The sequence below is a fragment of the Melanotaenia boesemani genome, chromosome 5 (genome assembly GCF_017639745.1).
Source record: "Melanotaenia boesemani isolate fMelBoe1 chromosome 5, fMelBoe1.pri, whole genome shotgun sequence".
Taxonomy (NCBI): domain Eukaryota; kingdom Metazoa; phylum Chordata; class Actinopteri; order Atheriniformes; family Melanotaeniidae; genus Melanotaenia; species Melanotaenia boesemani.
This window is the reverse complement of record NC_055686.1, coordinates 21,731,512-21,753,332: the sequence shown is the minus strand read 5'-3', so window position 1 is coordinate 21,753,332 and position 21,821 is coordinate 21,731,512.

Below are 21,821 nucleotides of genomic sequence, written 5' to 3'. Positions count from 1 at the left end.
CTTGTTTAGGAAAACATTTTGTCTGAGTCTCGAGATATGAATTGTAAATCCCTTCTGGATGCTAGATTGTAACTGTAAATACATAATATGCAGTGTTTAAAGTATTCTGGCATGCAGAGTTTTTGCAGTGGAAAAAAAAAGCTGCAGACTTGACCGATGCTTTGAACTCAAACACTGAGCGTAGATGAAGAAATGTTCAGAGATGTGAGCCTGATATTTGTGGTATAAACAAAGGGGAGCTCCATTGGTTTATGGGGGGCTTTGACCACATTAGACCAGGTCCAGCTGAATAACTAAAACCCTCTGATTGTTAGCACTGTTGCCTCAGAGCAACAATGGTTCCTGGTTTGAACATCTGCTGTTGTCTTCCTGTGTAAAGTTTGCATGACTTTAGACTTTGTTGTCATTACACAGACATGTGCAACAAAATTAAGGTGCTCAGACCAGTACAATGTACAAGATATAAAACAAAACAATTTAGATACATAAAGAGAATATTAAATCTAAAATAAAGCAGTTTACATAGTAAAAAACAATGTACATTTACTGAGCTTATTTCACTGTTATGGTATTGAATATTGAACTGTAATGATAAAACAGCACGTTCTTCTTATGCATACATGGGATATTTTCCAGGTATTCCTGCTTCATCCTAGAGTCTGAAAAGATGTATGTTAGATTAACTGGTCATTCTAAATTGGCCCATGTTGTTTGTCTTATTTGTCTCTGTAATGCACTGGCGACCTGTCCAGGGAGTATCCTGCCTCTTGTTTGATGGCAGTTGGAGAGGCTGAAGCCCCCATGTGACCATAAATATGATTAGAAGGTATAGAAAATGGATGGATCTGACAAAAAAATAATGTTTTACTAGAACATATCTATTTCTCCTCTTTTTTTTCTCCAGTTAATGACTGCCTTAAAAAAAAAAAAGTCTACATGGTTACAAAAAACACACACACATTGGAGGTGATCCAAAGGAAGAAATAAAATCAGTCTAAAAGATTTGGTGACTAATAGCAGCATGACAACAACAGCAGAGGTTGTCATTAAAAGGCATCAATGCAAGATGAAGACCCCTTTTATTTCACTGCATTTGGAGCAGGAAGCAGAAATGTGCCATGCAGCACCTCTTTACGTCCAGCCTGGGGCCAGAGGCTGCACATTTTGACCTCATGACTTTGACAGACCATGGTGGAAATGATGCCACAGGCCAAAGCCAAACTGAGACATGTATAGTATAATCGAAACGCACACATTATTTTTGCTTGCACATGAAAGAAATCCACACAGACGCAGATCCATTAATCTGTCGAAGTGAAGATGTGCTGTAAAATGTACCTCAGGTATTGATTGCAATAATGTAGCTCAAGGTGCAGAGGGATATGAGAGCAGTAAACAGAAGAGAAAGAATAAGGGAAATGGATGTAGAGGTGGAAAGCAGAATTTAAATATGGCATTAAGCAAGCAGAGTGCATCTGTCTATTTTAATTTGCTTACCTAATTATCTGATTACTGCCTGTTCATGTGGATTCATTCCCTACTCTAAATATAGGCCCGGATCATTCTAAAGCAGTGCTATCAAATTCTTTATTTACTGATGAAAAGCCTTCTTCTCAATTAAAAAAAACACATGTATGTATAGAAAAATAAATATATATTTATATTGTTCTGAGAAAAAGCATTTGTTGGGCTGTAAGGCTAGAAAATGTTCATCTCCTTCATCTAACTTTCCAGATTCGCTTGCTCTGTTGTCAACAAAACATTAAAGTTTTGTCTCATTAATTATTGTTTGCTCTCCACCTTTGCGTTGATGTGTCTCAAATGCCATGCTTGCAGCCCATAATAGAGGCTGTGTTGAGCATTCATCTGGGTTGATGGGAATCAAACGTGGGAAGGAAATTAAAAAAGAAAGAAACAGGAAGAGTAAGGAAAGAGTCAGCATGTGGCAGAAATGGAAAAAAAAAAAAAAAACAGGATAACCCCCACTGGAGGAAGAGGACCTGTATCTGAAGAGATTCAAACGTGAACAAGTTTGTGTATCTATCACGTAAAGTTAGAGGGAATAAGGGCAGATTAATCTGTTATGCAAATATATGCAAGAATCTGGATATGATTTCTATATCTGGAAACATGGCACAAATGTTGAGAGATAAAGAAATATTAGATTTCATCATTTACTTATCTGTAATACTCATTCTGCAGAGGGTCGGATCCCTACATGAATAGATTTAAAAAGTTGTTAATGGAAATGGTTTGACATTTGCTTAAATACTTTGTAGTAACCCGTTTGCCATCATTTGGAGAACTGTAGCATTTCCTGGTGTAATTTGGTCCAGCAGCACTGGAAAAGGTAGATTTAATCATGCTAGTGTTAGCAGTACAATTCTGTCATGGATCAACGGTTGACAAAGTTGTGTTGCTCAACAGGTTCCACATAACGTACAGCTAGTGAAGTAGAAAAAAAACATTGTTTTGCTGTCTCTGCATTATATAAGGTGAGGTTGTATGGATAACAGGTCCAGGAGGAAAACCCACACATCCCTCTCCCTAACAACATTCACCAGATCCTCATGGTCTGATGGGATATATGATCCCTCAAGCATATTCTTGGTTTTCCACAGTCTCCCCTCCCAGTTGGGCATTCCTGAAAAATCTCAAAAGGAAGGCAAACAGAAGGCCTTCTTATCAGATATCCAAACCCTCTCACCTGACTCCTTTAAGTGCAGAGGAGCAACTGTTTTACTGCCACCATTTTCCCAGCCACCTTCCAAAAGGAATCTTTTTTTCAGCACCTTTCCTCTTTGTGTATGTTATTCTTCCACTACCTAAATCCTGTGATCACAGGTGAGGGTTGAAACTCTTTGGCTCATCTCCCTCTTCCTTACAACGGGCCGATGCAGTTGTCTCATTATTGATGACGGAGTCTCAATCCATCTGTCAGACTGTCTTTCCTTACTACCTTCACTCAAAGAGGCTGAGATGCTTCAATTTATCCCTTTTGTGCAAAAAACTTACTTGCAGACATGAAGTTTTTAGAATTTTTTTTTAAGTGTTAGACTTTGTTTCAATATATATATATATATATATATATATATATATATATATATATATATATATCACATCACTAGTATGAGATCTGGTGTGTAATCAGTAGAATATGCCATACTTTTATATATTTTTCCCAGTAATAGTCTAGCACAGAAGGATTACCAGGAGAATTATTCAACCCTCATGCAAGCACTGGTATTTTAAGTAACTGGAAAACAAGGACAAGTATTATCTTAGGTTAAAGTTATTTCCTTTTCAACAAGCAAATTGTGTTGGTTTCCAAACCTTCCACAACAGATGAGGAGAAGAGGAATAAGATTATTATGTCCAGGCACAAAACTAAAAATACAGTGAAATCAAACTTGACCTGGCTGACTTAAGCCACCAAAATGAAGACCTCTTACGTCTTCCCTGGTTAATCCTCAGAACCCTGAAGGTATATGTATCACTATACTGTGACTGATATCATAGGATTTCTGGAGCATTTTACACACTACCTGAAAGATTCTCCAGGAAACCTCTTTGTGCTTTTTGTGGTCCACAAAGTTGCGCACTGAGCTGTGTATGAACAATTATGCATGAAAAGAAACATTGAGGGTTTTTTTTTTTTCCTCAACTACTGTTTCTTTGTCAAAACAAAGGAGGATACATCTATTTCTATATGTTCGACCTTTCTGTGAGATGTTTTCTTTTTTAAAAAAATCCTGTAAATACAAAAATTAGCATGTTTTAAATGAGTAATATGTAATATTCTGTGTGATATAAGATTTTGAAACAAAGCAGATGCTTTGAAACTAACAGTTGAAATATGCCTATGAGAGGAATTTTTTGCAAGGATCTCTTAAATCCACCAGGCTCCAGGGATTAATAATAAACACGTTTGTGCAGATTGAGACACGTGCTTCAAGAAACATTAAATGCCAAAGTACCAAACGCTGAGATTATATATAATTTCAAGTGTTTGTTATGTGAATGCCTGCCCTTTACCTTGGCCAGGCTGTAATAAGTGTATAGAGAAGGGACAAAAGAGAAGGATATTAACGATTGTGGCGACTATGGATGCATTTCATGGTATAGCCACCTCTCGGGGGCATCATTGTGGCCATGAAAGGGAAATTCACACAGCTTAGATTATATGTATGTGTCAGATTCATCTAAATGTTTCCCTGTGTGAATCGATTTCCTGTTCCTCCTGCTTGATTGATAAGCTGGACACACTCATCTATTAGTTTTGGTCCACCGAAGCAACTGCTCAGGATAAAAGCGACAAAATGCTTTTGTATGGAGAGTCTGCAGGTGTGTGTGTGTGTCATGTGTGTGCATGCTAGGAGGCAGCTGCCTGTCTGCGATTGTCTAGACAGAATCATGTGCTTGCATACTGAGAGAGGAGGTGAAATGCTGAAAGCTGCCCGTGTTGATAATTTTCGGCAACACTCGTTTTGTGGCGGCAGAAACCTAAAAGTTAGTTGCAACAGAACTTTTTTAAAAATTAAAGCGGTTCAGGGATTTAAAGCAAAGATCAGCTTTTTAGCATAAAACACTCAAACAGCATCGAGTTAAGGGGATTATGATTATAAGGCTTGCAAAGTTTTCAATACAATACTATCAACCGTATGCATACCCCACTGTGTCTTCTCTGGGTGTTTTCCACCACATGAGGCAGAACTGATGTCATAAACCGCTCATTATTCACTGTACATAAAACCACAGAAATACTTTGAATGTTTCTGCATGAAAGGTCTGATACAGCTTTGACTTCAGCTTCTCCGTACTCTGCATCTCCTTTCAATCTTTAATGGAATCACCACGAACACCATCCCAAATCAGCCCCCATAATGCCTTGCTGTCTGCATGCCCGTGGGTTACGTCTGTGCCACGCTGTAATGGCTGCCCCTTATCTGACACACAGTTATGCAAATATTAGGTTCCACCAGAATATCTGGTGACAGGAGTTTCCCTTGCTCTCTCCGTTTTCCCTGATTATGCAGCGATAGGCTCGCTTGGCCTGGAATAGACTACTGGCGTGTAAAAGTGATTAGTCATATCTTGTGTTCGCAGCAATGTAAAACCCATCGTTTGTGCGCATGTCATGCTACTGGACAGCTGGAGACAGATGGAAAATTCTTTCCACACCACTGGTTTGGGTTTTGAATGTAATGTGCTGCGCTGTCTGTTTACTAATAATGTCTTATTGATGCTTAAGAAACTAAGTGCTCAGAATTCTTCTTTTCTAACCAGCTATTTAACTACTCAGTTAGGAATCTGAGATCAGATTTAGGTAGAGTAATAATTAAAGAACTTTTCAAGCTGTTATCCTCAATGCATCAGTGAATTACACAACCAGTTTCACTTTTCTTACTTTTGCCACCATGCCATGTTGACTACTGCTGATCCAGAGCAAGACAGAAGCCCACACAGTCAGTAACGCACACTGTGAATTTACATGGTAAAAGAAAGTTAAGAGTTGTTCTCAACCCGTAGCCGAGGAGGCTCTAACTTGCCTGACAGCAGTTTGGTTTTTAAAGCACAGCCATATGTCAAGGATACTGACTGGTATTAAAAATATTCCAAAAATTCAGGAAACTGCAGCCCACAACTTTGTGTTACTAAGTGAGAAAAAATGACAGAAAATTAACATCTTATAAAATCATCATGATATAATCGGCACACGGGTTTGAGTTTCATATTCACATAAGCACCGCTCTAGTAACGGTGCATAATCTGAAGTGAAAAATATATCAGCACAACTCTTAAAATAAATAAATGAAAAAATAATTTAATTGCTCAACATCTCATTAGAGATTAGGCTTATCTGCAATGTTATCAACTAAAACATCCCCCAAAGTTTAAATAAAGAGGTATACATATGTTTTCATGCAAAAGGGACTAAGTTGTTCCTGTAGTCTCAAACTCTTGCATGCAAAACTTTTTATCAGCAACCTGTTATCAAAGAAATAAATGTTAAATATCTGTGTTGTTATTTAGACTATATGGTATTTAGCAAATGTTAAGAATGGATGTAATAAGAAGATAAAAGCCTTGAGAAGACGCCAACCAGGGGATAAAAGCAAAATAATCAATAACATTGTACAATTGTGGGTAATGAGCAAATAGATTTGTCCTGCTTAATTTTTGTTGTGGCAGTTTTTCGTGCTGTTCACCTTTATAGTCTGGAGAATGTTTACAAGAACCATTTAATGCCCAATTAATTTATAAACTAATTTATAGGTCTATATAGAGTAAAAGTTCATCAAAATGATAAGTGTTTCGTTGAATGAAATAAATATATATATATATATATATATATATATATATATATATATATATATATATATATATATTTCACTCTTATAACACGATTTGCACGATTGTGTCCAACTTTTCCTCCTGCGGTCAGAATGTGACCGCCAAAGTCCTTTTAAAGAGTTCTGCAGAACTTAAAACTAAAACCATTTATGTTGATCATTGCACCACCTTAAACCCAACACTTCTGCAGCTCAGGCATTTTTTCTTTTTATGTAGTTTTTCTTGGGGGGGGTTGCATTCTTACACGTAGATTTTTATGATTCTTGTTTTAATAGATTTTTATAGACTGTTGCAGTACAATTTTCTGCGCAAGCAGACAATGAAGTATTTCATTTTGAAGTATTTCTTATCTTCGTTTTTATAGAGAAACTGTTTCGGTAGACAAAGTAATTTAGAAAGATGTTTTCTGTTGCTAAAAGCTCCTCTTTCTTTATTAGCTGGCTAGCTTCTCTGTGTTTTAATGTTAGCCAAGGAGCACAGGGAAATTTCAACAGCGTTTGTTGTAGCTACAACAAGGTTTGTGAGGGTAGAATTTAAGGGTAAAGTTTACCGATAGCTTAAGACAGATTTGCTAATTATCCTTAATCCTCATCTTTCGCCATTGCATTATCATGAGTAAACATTTAAGGCAAGGGTTAAGTTGTAATCTAACATCTAATCTAAGCTTGACCGAAATATACAAACTAAAACAGTCTGAACAAGGCACAGGCATGAATCAGAGACCAATGAGACATGCTGAAATGTAAATACTGGCAGCCTCTTTACTACATGCTTTAATTGGTCGGAGAATGTGTTCAGGTGACTCCATCTGGTCAGGTAAAGGTCTCGTATGACTTGACTTGGTCAGGTAATATTGCCAAGCAGGGATGGTGACAGCACAACTGAAAGATATAGAAGAAGAGTACATGAGGAGTAAAATAACAACCAGCCCCTTGTTCTTTCTCTCTCTCACACACATACCACAAAAAAAAAAAAAAAAGAACACTCTCTGCTCTCTAACACGCACAAATTCCATCTCCCCAAGGGGTAGTGATCTGTGACTACTCAATGTTCTGTGCACATCCGAGATGACAGCATGCACAACATGGCCAGCGCACCAGTCTGGGTTCCACATGATCACCCACTGCAGTACTGTACAGCAAACAAGATACAACTGCAGTGTACTGACAAGGAAAACAGCCCTGGAATTCCACTGAACCCAAAAGAGTCGAACACAGACCGGGTAAATGCACAGAAGGTCCTATACAGCCCATGATCTGTCTCGGCCTGCAGTAAAATGCCCATTAGTCATTTATCTATTAGTTTATTTCTACACAGATGACAGTTTTATTCATTAAAATGCTTTGCCCTAACTGTGGCCTTGTTAACTATTTACTAACCACCTCAGCTGTTTGGTAGAGCACATTAATCATAGATGATGATGATGGTCACACCCATACTGTTTCACCCTTTATACCCATAGCAGCCAAAGATTAAATAGTATGTGTTGCAGCATGCTTGGGCCATTTTGCCACCAACAGACATCCTAAATGAGCCTACCATCTCACTCCACGTTATTCAAGTTAAAACATCAGTCCACCACCACCTTTCTGACATCACAGCCTTATTATGGCATGGTGGCCATCCAACAGCCAACCAGAACTCCATCTATCTGGACCACCCAGTGTAGCACAGCATTCTTGGGTGAATAAAACTATTTAAAAACAAGTCTTCATGTTTCTCTTTACGAAGCCTTGGTTAAGGATGGTGAAAATACAGATTTATGCACAGCTGCAGCCTCGAGAGTATCCTACATGGTATGTTCTTGGGATTCCACCAGCAGCTTTGAACATCTTTTTGCTGCTCATCAGTGGTGTTTAAACAGTCCCTGCTTCAATATGATGCAACCTTTTTGCTCTCTGAGTCATACAAATGTTTTAAAAGTAAAATGATTTTGCTTAAGACTTCGTGAAATGTCCAATGTTTTCATGCAGATCCTTTTTTTCCTACAGCATAGAAACTATGACTTGCTGAATAATGTGGAACTTCCTTAAGTACTTTCCCTTAAATTAAGCTTAATTTACTAATTATCAAACCTATCTGAGATTGTCATGAACAGACGGGGGAAACAACACAAGTAAAACCTTCCACTGAAGCAAAACCCCAATGTGTCATTAACTGAAATCCTGCATGCATAAAAACATAAAATACTGTTCATTTGTGTGAGAAAGTTCTCCACAGTTTTCACAATATTGCAGTTTAAGAAATACTGTAATGTTGACTGCTAAAAGACGCGTAAATTTACACTCCATTAAGCCTTATGTCTAAAAATTACTGTTATAAGTTGTCTTATAAATACACAAACATGTCATGAAATGTACTATTTGACTGAGCTTGTAAAGCTGCTGTACATGTGCACATTTATACTTCCATAATTTAAAACTTGAGAAAGTTTTCCTTATTATCAGCAGAGGAAGTAGTAGCATGGGAGATTTAATTTAAGAGGAGGTAGTGGATCATGAAGGCATTTCACCATTCCTGAACAAATTTGATATCCGTCTGGAAGGCACAACCCAGAACGTCAGTGTTGTCAGAAAAAGTCAAATGTTGCTTTATTTGCCATTCCAATTCCAATTTCACATCACTGCCCATACTTTTTGATCATATCATTTTTCTGACATTTTCATATATTTTTGGCTCTACCTTCCTTTTGCCACTTACTAGCAAATCCTCACGGCTCTGCTTAAATAGCATATGATGAAATTCAGACCAGCTACCGTTCTAAAATATTTTATATCATAGAAGGCGAAAAAAAAAAGACCACGGAAAAGGTGAAACTTTTATAAGATCAGGGTTCTTCTGGCTAGTAGCTCCTACAATTCTTAAGTTCATGTTGTAATCAGGATGAAGCTGAGTGAATTATGAGCTGAATTGTGTGCAAATATTGCATTATTATTATTTATTTTTTTTTTTTAAGAAAATTTATTTTTTTCTTGAAACAGAAGTAAATTCTCCCTTTCAGTGACATTCATATTTCATGTTTAATCTTTTCCTCAGCTTTGACTGCAGTTTTCTTTCATTTTTATTATCCATGCATTTGCCTGATGACTTTTTTTTCCCCATTAATGAAGGATCAGCTGCTACACAGCGGTTTTATGGTGTTTTGGCTATGCAGTTTTTGCCAGAGTGCTATTGCTTAAAAGGCGGTAGTTAATGAATACAAAGCTACCGCTGACCCATGGATTGTCCACACAATGCAAGTTGCTTACCTGGGCAAAATCTCCATTCAGCGGTATAATTACAGACCACAACTGGAAATGAAAAGAAACATACACGCTCATCTTCTCTTTAAAACATGCTTTTGTTCCTTCCACAGTTATACTATATGCCCTCTTTCCTTTTCTAATGTAATAAATAAGTAACCTTTTTCCTTTTTCTGCAGACCTGAAAGTTGCCTTTTATTCTCTTGTGCATGTTTTTCTTAGTATTCTAGAAGAAACAGGCTACAAAGTCAATTAAAGAAGGTTGTGTCTTCCAGTCAGTGGCTGGTTAACTTAGCCTCTTCTCTTACCTGATGAACCAGACAGCTATATTTTGAAATGTTTAAAGTCATGCAGGTAAAGTTGCCTTTTGTTCTCTTGTGCATGTTAGACTGTAAGACTGTGGTGCTCAGGGATCTGCAAGAACTCCAAATATAAGCCTAATATCCAAACAACGTGGTCATGAGGGCAGGCAGAGGTCATACACAGAGAGGCAGAAATAAGACTACTTGTCCGGGGCAGGCAAGAATCCGTGGTCGTTCCAAACAGGGTTCGATATCCAGATAGACTTGGGGCAAGAAAGTCTGGCGTGGGTCAGGCAAGAATAATGACAGGAAAATCTGAAACATAAAGCAAGGCTGGGTCTCAACAAGGCATGAGCAGTTGACCATCTGACAGGGAAGCAGAGACTGGAGAGGGTTTAAGAAGGGTGGGGCACAGGTGTGAACAGGGAGCAATCAAGGAACTCCTGGTAGCGCAAATGAGCCTGATCAAGGAGCTGGAGGCCCAGCAGAGCAGCAACCATGACAATATCCACACCCTAACCTTAACTCAATGTTTCTCAATCCTGGTGCTCGGGGACCACCGCCCTGCATGTTTTAGAGATGTCCATCTTTAACACACATGACTCAGATGAATGGCTCATTAGCAGGCTTGCAATCTGAATCAGGTGAACTGGAGTTGGAAAGAACTAAAACATGCAGGGCAGTGGTCCCTGAGGACCAGGATTGAGAAACACTGCCCTAACTGAATGTGATCACACAGTGAACCTGCTTATAGTCGCCAACCTAGGATGGAGATTGGTCCATCCAACCATGAATCAGCCCCTAACAATACGAACCCTTACAAGATTAACTTTCCTCTGATCATCATCTTACAGTTCTTGGTAGAGTCCATCTGCCTCATGGAGTTATTAATACTCAAATTCATAATCTTTGCTATAGTGTCAGTCGCGGCATCCAGGTTTAACTGGCATTACTGATCTAGTTAATTGAGTTATGAACTGTTATAGAATCCATAAGTATTCAGCATACTGTACAGTACCAAAGCAGTTTGAAAGGATAACTTGGAGCTTGGCAAGATTTATTCTTCTTCTTTCTCTTCTTCTTCTTCTTCTTATTATTATTATTATTATTATCAATATTAATACACTTTTCAGTTTTCAGATTTTGAGATATTTTTGCCTCCACAGAAACTAATGGGTATATTACAAATACACTTTGATGTTATTTTAATTATATTATTTACACAATTTAGATGACTGTTTGCACACTAATAAAAAAAAAATCATAAAAGTTAAAAGTGACATACCAGCATTTTTCCTCTTATAAATTATGATTTTTGTTTAAGATGTGGCATATAAACAAAAAAAATTTTAACTAATTCAATAATTTATAATTTTTTTGTTGTTGTTTTTTTGTTTGTTTTTTTTTTTTTTTTTTTTTGTTTGTTTTGTTTTGTTTGTTTTGTTTTTTGGCTGTTGGGTGCGTTTTCAGATTTTTGTGATAAAATGAGATGAAAACAAACACCAAGTATACAATCTTCTCTTTGCAAACACAGATTTTAAATGTAGTGTGACCATTAGTCATTGGAACCAAAATAAGTTTTTTTAAAGGTATTTATGTCGCTCGAAACAAGCAATAGCACAAAACGGCAAGAGCTTGAGTGTAGCATCAGGTTAGCACAGTACCTCTGTAAATGGGAGAAACAGAAAAAAAAAAGAGAGAAGAGAGAAGATGGAGTAAAATAGCGCTGAGGGTGTCGAGGGAATCCGATGATGCAAAATGAAAGCATAACAACAGGACAGAAAGCAAAAAAAAAAACTAAGAAAGAACCAGTGAGTAAGATGTGTTTAACTGCAGGGGTTTGTGTAGGAGTGATGGGAGACCCTGCGGGGCCCCGAGGTAATCTGTGGGTTTACGTGCTAGCTCTCCAGGACCTTGCAGGTGTGCTGCAGTGGAGATGTCACAATTGTTTGTTTTGTTTTTTTTTGTTCTGTGTGTGTGTGTGTGTGTGTGTACGTGTTTTTACTTCGCACACACATTTGGATGAACATACAAGATATACAGCCACATCGATTATGAACATGTAGGCATGAAGTTCTGCAGCAGACTGTAAAAGTGCACTCAGCTCCTCATGTTGTCATCTCAGAATTTACTTTCTTCAATGGCAGCAAGGAACAAAAGCTGTTTGCTGGAAATATTAATGAAATACTTTTGTTGTAATGTGTAAGAGGAAACCTGAGAACACCATTAAATTATAGCAACCAAAAGTCCTCAGACTTTTTAACCAGGTGGTGCTGGTTGAAGTGTTTGTGATTACCCCCGCAGTTATGCACTCTTCACTTACGATCTTTGAAAAACTCAAATGGAAAAGGCCTTTTTTCTCCAATAGATTCCTGCACTGTGATGGGTCCATGTTCTCCCTTTCTCTTGTCTACTTCCGTTGCACTGAATGATATGAAAAAACAATTAGATTTAATCATCCCATTCTCTTTTTGCAAACAATTACATTGCGCCTTTGTTTCTTCTTCAATTTGATGAGGGAATCTGACACTATTCTTCCCCACAATCCTCAGTCATACATTATGGAGATGGCGAAGCGTGCTTCTGGTAATAGGAATTGACAGGAGCTACAGCAGAAATAACAGAAGCAGACTCCTCTGGCATCTCCAGCCCCACCCAAGACAATCTGCCTCTGCATATACATAAATGCACATGCACACCACCTTCAATATACAGCAGCAGTGGGGCATCCACGAGACATCCTCATCAATTATGAAAGAGCTCGGAGTACCATCCATTACATCCAATCAGCTGGAGAAATCACTGTTTTACCACCATTAGCATTTCTCTATTCATTAGGAAACCACATGCACACTCTCACACATGCACACACACCCACACAATTCTGCAGACAATGCGTCCAATAAGCCAGGATGAATAAGGATGAACTAAAAAGTCTTCAGAATGCAAAGAAACCAGTTGCATTCCCCAGTTTATTCATGACCTGAGTGGTATGCCTGCAAAAGGGCCCAGACTAATGTTAATTAAGCAGAGAAAAGGCTCATTAGAAAAAGTTAGAAACTAAAATGTTACAAAAAAATAGTCCAGTGTTTGAAGTGCTTTCTGCTGTCGGCCCCTTTATGGTCAAATCAACGACTCTCAAACAGAGACCAGGATAACCTGCAGGGGTTGCAGGACATATGTGAGAAGACAGAAGATATAACATCATTCTTCACTTTGGAACCTGGAAAAGTAAAAGAATAAAATATAATTTAGACTCAATAGTTGTGAACTTGGTTGTTTGTCTCCATTTAAATGTAAAGAGAGAGAAATTCCACCTGAACAGGCAAGCCAAAAAAAAAAAAAAAAAAAAAAGGAAAGACCAAAATAAAGTGGTTTAATTAAATATATATTGTGAACAAATCAAATCGTAAAAATTGTTTTACTTGGGGAACCACTGGGAACCACACTGCAGCAACAGAACATCAGATTCAAACCAGTTTAATCTTAATCCTAATATTTACTCTGTGTTGGTTCTGGTTTTGTCCCTCTCTTTCACCAATTGTGTGTGGTTTGCACTTTCTCCCGGTGTGTGCTTGGGGTCTCTCCAGAAAGTCTGGGTTCCTCCCACTATGCAAAGACATGCATGTTAGGTTAATCGGTCTCTCTAAATTCTCCCTAGAAATGTACATGAATGGTTGTTTGTCTCTGGACTTAGCTGTAAACTAAATGAATGAATACATTCTGCTGGGATGCTATGCACTTGGTGAAGTAGGGTATCATTGCTTTATAGTGTTTGTATAGAAATATAGTTGATTTTGAATAGTATAATTCAGAATGTTATACATTTAAGCGTTATGTATTTTACAGAGGTCACTAACACTGAATAAAACCTGCCAACTAAGTCAACCAAGCAGACTGTCAGAGCTGGTGTATAAACGCTATGAAACTATATTAAAATAACCAGGTTATCACACTAAAGGGAAAACAAAGACTGCAAAAGTAACCATGGATGGATCGGATCTTATTTGTTGCTGTCATCCCTAGAACGGCAAAACAGAGGAAACAGAAAAACAAAAAGAAGCTGTTCAGAGCAAGTAGAGTCCTACCAGTAAGGAAGGGAGTGTATACAGTAACAGTGGCCACAACTGGTAATAAAAATAACAAACTATCCTACAGGTTTTGCAAAATTATCCAGAATCCAGTGCCTTAAAGACAGCTCCATTTTTACCTTTTTAACCATATTTATCACTTATCAGCTTATCACTAGACCACAAAAAGCTTTGGAGGTCAAATCAAATTAGTTTCAACTTCCTAAATGTTGCTTATGTAGGCTTTAAGAGGACATAACTGTTTAGCCCACAGGTTGACAAATGCTAAGAACTAACTAATGGCTTTACATATAGGTATAATAACAAATGCAGTTTTGTTTATTTATTTATTTTTTTATGGAATTGTGTTGAACTTCCACAACATAATGACACTAAAAGTCTCTCTCTCTCTCTCTCTCCCTCTCTGCATATCTACATATATCTACATACATATATATATATATATATATATATATATACATATCTACATATATATATATATATATATATATATATATATACACATATCTACATACATATATATATATATATATATACATATCTACATACATATATATATATATATATATATATATATATATATATATATATACACATATCTACATACATATATATATATATACACATATCTACATACATATATATACACATATCTACATACATATATATACACATATCTACATACATATATATATATATATATATATATATATACACATATCTACATACACATATACAGTCATGGACAAAATTGTTGGTACCCTTCGGTTAATGAAAGAAAATATCACAATGGTCACAGAAATAACTTGAATCTGACAAAAGTAATAATAAATAAAAATTCTATGAAATTTAACCAATGAAAGTCAGACATTGCTTTTCAACCATGTTTCAACAGAATTATTTAAAAAAATAAACTCATGAAACAGGCCTGGACAAAAATGATGGTACCCCTACAAAAGACTGAAAATAATGTGACCAAAGGGACGTGTTAATCCAAGGTGTGTCCACTAATTAGCATTACAGGTGTCTACGATCTTGTAACCAGTCAATGGGCCTATATATAAGCTACAGGTAGTCACTGTGCTGTTTGGTGACATGGTGTGTACCACACTCAATATGGACCTGAGGAAGCAAAGGAAAGAGTTGTCTCAGGAGATTAGAAAGAAAATTATAGATAAGCATGTTAAAGGTAAAGGCTATAAGACCATCTCCAAGCAGCTTGATGTTCCTGTGACTACAGTTGCACATATTATTCAGAAATTTAAGATCCATGGGACTGTAGCCAACCTCCCTGGACGTGGCCGCAGGAGGAAAACTGATGACAAATCAAACAGACGGATAATACGAACGGTAACAAAAGAGCCCAGAAAAACTTTTAAAGAGAATAAAGGTCAACTTCAAGCTCAAGGAACATCAGTGTCAGATCGCACCATCCGTCGTCGTTTGAGCCAAAGTGGACTTAATGGGAGACGACCAAGGAGGACACCATTGTTGAAAACAAATCATAAAAAAGCCAAACTACATGTTGACAAGCCACAAAGCTTCTGGGAGAATGTCCTATGGACAGATGAGACAAAAATGGAACTTTTTGCCAAGGCACATCAGCTCTATGTTTACAGACAGAAAAATGAAGCATATGAAGAAAAGAACACTGTCCCTACTTTGAAACATGGAGGAGGCTCTGTTATGTTCTGGGGCTGCTTTGCTGCATCTGGCACAGGGTGTCTTGAATCTGTGCCGGTACAATGAAATCTCAAGACTATCAAGAGATTCTAGAGAGAAATGTGCTGGCAAGTGTCAGAAAGCTTGGTCTCAGTCGCAGGTTATGGGTCTTGCAACAGGACAATGACCCAAAACACAGCTAAAATCACCCAAGAATGGCTAAGAACGAAACATTGGACTATTCTAAAGTGGCCTTCTATGAGCCCTGACCTAAATCGTATTGAGCATCTTTGGGAGGAGCTGAAACATGCCGTCTGGAAAAGGCTCCCTTCAAACCTGAGACAACTGGAGCAGTTTGCTTATGAGGAGTGGACCAAAATACCTGCTGAGAGGTGCAGAAGTCTCACTGACAGTTACAGGAATTGTTTGATTGCAGTTATTGCCTCAAAAGGTTGTGCAACAAAATATTAAGTTAAGGGTACCATCATTTTTGTCCAGGCCTGTTTCGTGAGTTTATTTTTTTAAATAATTCTGTTGAAACATGGTTGAAAAGCAGTGCCTGATTTTCATTGGTTAAATTTCATAGAATTTTTATTTATTATTACTTTTGTCAGATTCAAGTTATTTCTGTGACCATTGTGATATTTTCTTTCATTAACCGAAGGGTACCAACAATTTTGTCCATGACTGTATATATATATATATATATATATATATATATATATATATATATATATATATATATATATATATATATATAATCTATTTTTCTTGTCATTAAGTTAGAAACTATTAGCATTTTTTCCTTTTTTGTACATCATTTTAATAAATATTTACATCCTATAGAAAAGTCAGCTTTTTTTTTATTTGTCTGTTTTTCTTTATTTTCAGTTATGAAAATAGAAATAAAAATGTTGTTCTTAAAAAATTACAACAAATTTTCAAGTGTATATATTCATAAAAATTTATAAGAAGTCTTCTTGCAGAAGGTCTTGTAACATTAACGACTAAACGAGTTTTTTTTAGCTGGGCTGAGGGAAAAATGGCTCTGGATTAAAAAAGTTGCACACCCCTGGTTTAGCCCCATGAACGACTTACAAAAGAAGAAGAAAAAAAAAAAAGGTTGAGAACCACCACTCCTTTGGATAGGTAACAGCTTAAATCTGATGAGACAGGTGCCTGCTGGGTGGCAGTTCTCTCTGGGACCATTACTCCAGCATCTAATCTAATTCCCCCTAAGGAATATCCATCAGATACTGGTTTTGTACCTTGCTTAAGAAAATAGAAGATCAATCAAAGTGTTAAGGTGGAGCAGAAGGAACAATGGGACTAGAAGGAAGGCCACCTACATTGGAGAGCTGTGAGGCCACATTTTTGATGTGGTTGCATTGGGCTTCATTATGCATGCTGTATTGAACCAAACCAACAGGTAATCAAGGTGAATCAAATATTCATTGGGACAGATAGCACTGGAGGGTGCAGAGTAACCCCAGTCAGAAAAGCCAATAAACCCTGATAGTATTGGAAGTAGTACAAAGACAGAAGATTTAGTTATTGTTAAATCAGAGGGCAATTGGTTTGGGAGGTATTTTCAGCCATGATGTAGTGCTTATGGCTATATAACATGAAAATATTTACATTAAAGACCTCTTAGTGTACTTTTTTTTTTCCTTGGTGAGACTGACAACTACAACAAATGTTTCTATATAAGACAAGTTAAGCGTGCTCGGTGTTTCCCTGCTAAACGAGTCTAAAGTGGGTTAAAAAACTGTTGGTGAGCTGGAATGACTCCATCATCACTGCCTTTATCTTCATCCATCCCCTCCATCTCTTTCCTTCTTCGTTATGTCTCACTTGAGCATTTGCCCCTCACCCTTGGTCTGCCTTGATCCCTTTTTTTTTTTTTTTTTTTTTTTTTTTGAATCCTTTAGTGGGAAATCAACCACATGCATGTAAACAAAGCTTCACACTCGAACACACCCCCACAGACACATCATTTTGTAGCACCATGGGGCTGACAGAAACTTCTATCAGCACAGCGTAGTCTTTCAGGTGGTAATTAGCAGCCATTGTTGCTGTTCTGCTAATCAGAAATCTCACACACCGATGAGGGTCATTATCTCGCCATCATGACAAAGAAAAAAAAAAAAAAAAAAGACAGCCCGGTTGAGGGAAGATGCAGAGATGTGTGTAGGTCTGTTATGTGATATGATACTTCACAGTCTTATCAAATAAAATTCCAAAATTGGATATTTTTCAATCATTTGCATATAGAGGGCTTTAATACCAATTATGAGATGAGATTCTGTGACTCCTCTGGCTAGTTGCACCTTAAGATACAGAGATATACTCTGAAAAAGCTTTGAGGCGAGCTGCAATGTGCACAAAGACATGCTGAAAACAGTGTAGTTCAGAGGTTTAAATGAAGCTGAATACAGTTTGCCATGAAAAGGGTGAAGAAATAATTAAATGCCCTCCAACAGACACACAATACAGGCTTGCTGGGTTGTATGAAATCCAATCAAATATTTCCAATAGAGAAAAACCCTCCTGATTGTGTTTAATCCAGTGAAAGTATGTTTTATAATAGTTGTTTTTTTTTTCTTGTAAGCAGACCTGTGGTTTAAAGCAAGATGATGACATTTTTGCTGATTAGTAGCTGCGGTGGCCTCGACTGTAATGTCCGAGAATTGAAAAATATTTTATTATAATAGTACATATTGATGGTCTCAGTAGCTGGAGTACTACTACACTTTGAGCTACATATTCACTACCTAATCATTATGTGCCTTTCAAAATGCTTAGATCCCTACATTCTGAATAAAGTAATGGTCAAGCAAGCTCAGAAATGGTATATGACCAAGCTTTGCAAATTTAAACTTTATTTTAGATGAAACAGAATTTATTTTAGATTAGACTAGTATTGAGCACCTGTTATTCGTTCAAAAATGCTTATGAGGAGGTAGAAAGGAGGTGAAATGTATCATGACTCCATGGACTATCACACAACAGAACCTACTACTTGTTCATTTTTCCACTTTCCTGTAAATTATAGTTGTTAAGGTTAAGGAATTAAAATGAACTTCGTCTAGTCTAGTCAGTTATTAATCCCCTTTACCACCAGTTGGTGTTGTATTATACATGACTGGAAAGTCTTCTGTAAAATACAGCTAAAGCTGGATTTATATTTGTGCAACGTCGGCGTAAGGTTAGTTTCGCTGTCACCGCCATAGGCCCTGCGTAGGTCTGCAGAGGCTCGACATGCACCCCTGCTACAAAGACAGTTACACAGAAGTACTCCCTTGTGATTGGTCAGTTTGGGATTACGCGTTTCGGGATATCTGAATCTTCTTGCTGAATTTTTGTGGTAACGGCCTTTTTGAAAAACAATAATCAGTGGATCAAGTTGATGAGAAGCTGATCGAATTATTTCTACGTTTGCTTTCACAACCTCATAAATACACTGCACCATGTTGGACGTCATTGCTGTTTTAAAACAGGAAATACGTACCGGAACTGAAGTGAACCATAAAAACAACTCAGTCCTGTTGAGTTTACCGGCCGATACCACCCTTGCTGCCACCTTCAGATTAGGAAGAGAAACTGCAACACAACACCAAAACCATGCATACCCCCTACGCTCGAGTGTAAGAACAAACTCACCAGCGTCAGCTACAGCGTAACCAACCGCACGCAAGCGTGTGGGTAGTCCTAGATTCCTGGATGTGGGATCACCAATGGCTTCAGAATCTCATTTGAAAATGTCATTTACACAGTTGCAGGTTTGCAATACAAATCAGCAGCAAATCAATAAAGTGGCAACATACAGTACCTATTACCTTTTAACTGACTACTGAGCAAAACAGTGGCGTGCATTGTACACATTCTGATTAATATTCAGTGCATCAAAATAAGAAAATTAACATTTAAAAGTCATGATCAGAATCATTTGAGGGTTTTTCCAAAGGTGAAGTGCTAAAGAGTGAAGAACAGGACATAAGAGTGAACTAAAAGCTGTGTAAACTGCACAATTAATTGTACAGTATATCATTACCACTTATCAACAATGTGGCTCAAGCTCAGACATAAATTAAACAGCTGGTCTTTCGTTATTTAACAGTTTGTCCATCGTTCCCTTAGTCTGCCATAAAACCTAATATCTACTTAAAATACCTTTAAGAATGATCACCAGCACCAGCTAATGGCAACACGAAGAATGTGGGGGGATAGAAGATAAATAAGCCTTAGTAGTTTTAAGAAACAGACGCTATTTTAATGGAAGTCTTTTGGAGCTGCTGGAATTTCTGTTTGGTCTTTTCAGATGTGGTGGTAATATGTCTTTTACTTAGTCTCTGGTTAAGCAAAGTGCCCCGTATTTTTTATGAATTCAACATTGCATTCAAGTGTTTTTTATCTTTAACTTTTAGTTGGAAATCAATAGAACTGAAACATTTTCTAAAGGATGACAGAAATAAATGAATACATTCAATTTTCCTATTAACTGCATATAACTGACGAGGTGTTGAAGTACATATTGACTTGTTAACATGGCACAGTTAATTATTTATACAATAATCACAAGATGTCTGAACTTGACTGATGGCAGAGTCTGCATACTGTACATCAGATATTACAGATACCATCACCCAAGGACACTAAAACTTCAGAGGACAAGCCTTCTGCCACTCTATAGACTCTTTGCATATTTAACCAGTAACTGCTTAAATTCCTTCTACTTTTCTTCCTCTGCGGCCCCTGTGTTGATAATTTCATTTAGCGCAAACAATATCAAGATGAAGGTTACTTTGAATGAACAGTCTATATTAAATGAGGATAAATAAATAATGAACTCCGAATGAGGCAACAAATTTCGCTAGTCTCCAATTCAAATCAGTGGTGTCCAATCTATATGTGTGTCCTTGGGATGATGGGGTTTGGAGAGCCGCAGGGCATCGCGGAGTACAAGAAATTGCTGACTGTCTCATGTGGTGTGCTGCTGGTCACTCAAGGGAGCAAGCTGCTTGCTTAATAGGATGGTCAAGGTCTTGGCACACAAAATTGAAAACCAGAACAGGGACTTTTGGTTCAGGGGTCGTGAGATGGTCCAGCACTTCTCCTCTCTCATTCGTACACTTTTTCTTGATCTGATAAAAGGCAGCGGGTCAAACCATTTCTAATTAGCTACATTTTTCTTAGTCATTTATTTTGTACCCACGTCTCCTGTTTATACCTGAATAATTATGTTTGTCCTTCCCTGATAGCGAACTAAGGCAGGTCATTGGACAATGGTATAAGGAGACTGCTTTGGCCTTGTCTCAGATTTTATTTTTAATAAACCAAATAACAGCAAGGTTTGGAAGTTCACTTTGATCAACTTAACGCTCCCCCGTTCGCCTTAAACATGAACCTTCACCAGTTACTAAATACCCCAAAAATAAAGCCTTTGCTGAGTCTATCAATGTTAAAACTATTCTCATTCATAGTAGAGCACACATAAGGAGACTGCATTTCTGAGGATTTTTTTTGTTTTTTAATCTTAAGGACTTGCTCCAGAGACATACCAGAAGACCTGAATACATTTAGGAGGCTTGCACGAGACACATTTTAAATATTAATGGTCAAAAGCTGTGGAGCATTGCCAGAGAAATCATGACCCAAGATCAAGTCAAGCTGCCAACATGTTGGATCCTCATGTTCTGTATCACACAAATAGCTAACATCTATGCTAGGTAAATGCCATGTTTTTGCGAAGGTTTAGTTCTAGACGTGAGAGAGCATCCCCTCAGAGCTACCGAAGACTTTTACAAGGGTTTTTAGAGGCTTCTGAGCAGGAATCTCCAAAAATAAAAGTAACCTGGTCTTCGCATATGCATCAACGTCTCTACAGTTTTTACTAGCTAGCTTTTCAGAGGATCATTGGCAGGATTTCAGTTCCCATGACCCGGCTAATGAAGTGCTATTTGCCTTTACCATTTAACATGTTTCTTGTGAAAATTTGGCATTTTAAATGACAATGAATTCAATGTTTTTGTAACCTAAGTACTGGTTCATGTTGTAAAAATAGTAAAATTTGCTCAAACAACAAATGAATTCTCTTTCATTAAGAGGGGAGTGAATGTCATTGTGACTGAAAGTACTGACATTTTTAGTCAACAACTAAAATTTAAAGT